Here is a 1,736-nt window from a genome sequence, read left to right as displayed (position 1 = left end):
CATAGATGCATCTCTTTTTTGGTAACTCAGTCATCATCTCAAGGTGGGTGAACTTGAAGTTCATAGTGCCTAAGTTAATTTTCATTGTTCCTACAATATCTGAAAGATAAGTGAAAATAGGCACTTGACATTTTAAACTTATGCATGTTAAACTTTTGGCTACAATTTATTTTAATATATACTCTTGAAATATATTTCTTTTAATGTGTTTAATATATATTTAGTATGATGGTACATGAAAAAATAAAATGCACCAATCTTAAATGTTCTTCTAAAGATAAAAGCTATAAATAATCTTCTATTAGGTATCTAAAGAATCTTTGAAGTCACCTAGGATAAAAAGTGGACTATTGCGTTTATGGTCAGTTTAATGGAAACTACATTAGCAACACTTTACAATGTGTTTATTCTTTAGAGTTAGTCAAGATTTATTACTATTATTATTTACTATTTTATTAGATGCAAAAAATAAGTTCACTACACAGCTGGAAGTTTCAGTCTTTAAAAAAAAATCACTGTCGCCACTATGGAGAACAGTGTGGAGATTCCTTAAAAACTTGGAAATAGAACTGCCATATGACCCAGCAATCCCACTGCTGGGCATACACACTTAGGAAACCAGAATTGAAAGAGACACGTGTACCCCAATGTTCATCGCAGCACTGTTTATAATAGCCAGGGCATGGAAGCAACCTAGATGTCCATCAGCAAATGAATGGATAAGAAAGCTGTGGTATATATACACAATGGAATATTACTCAGCCATTAAAAAGAATACATTTGAATCAGTTCTAATGAGGTGGATGAAACTGGAGCCCATTATACAGAGTGAAGTAAGTCAGAAAGAAAAATACCAATACAATATACTAACACATATATATGGAATTTAGAAAGATGGTACCGATAACCCTGTATGTGAGACAGCAAGAGAGACACAGATGTATTGAACAGTCTTTTGGACTCTGTGGGAGAGGGTGAGGGTGGGATGATATGGGAGAACGGCATTGAAACATGTAAATTATCATATGTGAAACAAATCGCCAGTCCAGGTTCGATACATGATACAGGGTGCTCAGGGCTGGTGCACTAGGATGACCCAAAGGGATGGGATGGGGAGGGAGATGGGAGGGGGGTTCAGGATGGGGAATACATGTACACCCATGACGGAGTCAAGTCAATGTATGGCAAAACCAATACAATGTTGTAAAGTAAAATAAATAAATTAATTTAAAAAATAAACAAAATTTTTAAAAATCACTGTAAGTATACAAATCTGGGTTACTCTAGCAAGCAATAACAATAATGTTCAAATGCCATGTCTCCTAGTTTTTATGCTGTTTGGCTCTTTAGAATCAACAGATGGTCATTTTCAATACTATTACAATATGACTAGTTAATGAGCCTGACAGAAATTTTAACTTGTCTTTTTAAAGAGAAGACATTTATAATCAAGATATTAAAAAGCCAAGGGCTTCAAATTGCATGCAACATGTGCCTACAAATGAGAAACTAAATGTTAATCTGAAGTTTTCTAAATGTATAAAAAAAAAAGCAATATGCTAGCTAACACAATCACTGAACAATAAATCATCATGAAACACAGGCAAATTGCTCCTTGTAGGCTCAAAAACTACAGGTAAAAATGTAGTGTTTCTCTAACCAATGGAAAACAATACATACCAGGTAAAAGACTACTCAAATCTAGAAGAGAAATAACCACAAAAATGAGCCAGTTA

The sequence above is a fragment of the Cervus canadensis genome, chromosome 19 (genome assembly GCF_019320065.1).
Source record: "Cervus canadensis isolate Bull #8, Minnesota chromosome 19, ASM1932006v1, whole genome shotgun sequence".
In the NCBI taxonomy this organism is placed as follows: domain Eukaryota; kingdom Metazoa; phylum Chordata; class Mammalia; order Artiodactyla; family Cervidae; genus Cervus; species Cervus canadensis.
The sequence above is the reverse complement of the archived record's forward strand: the minus strand, read 5'-3'. Positions refer to the sequence as shown.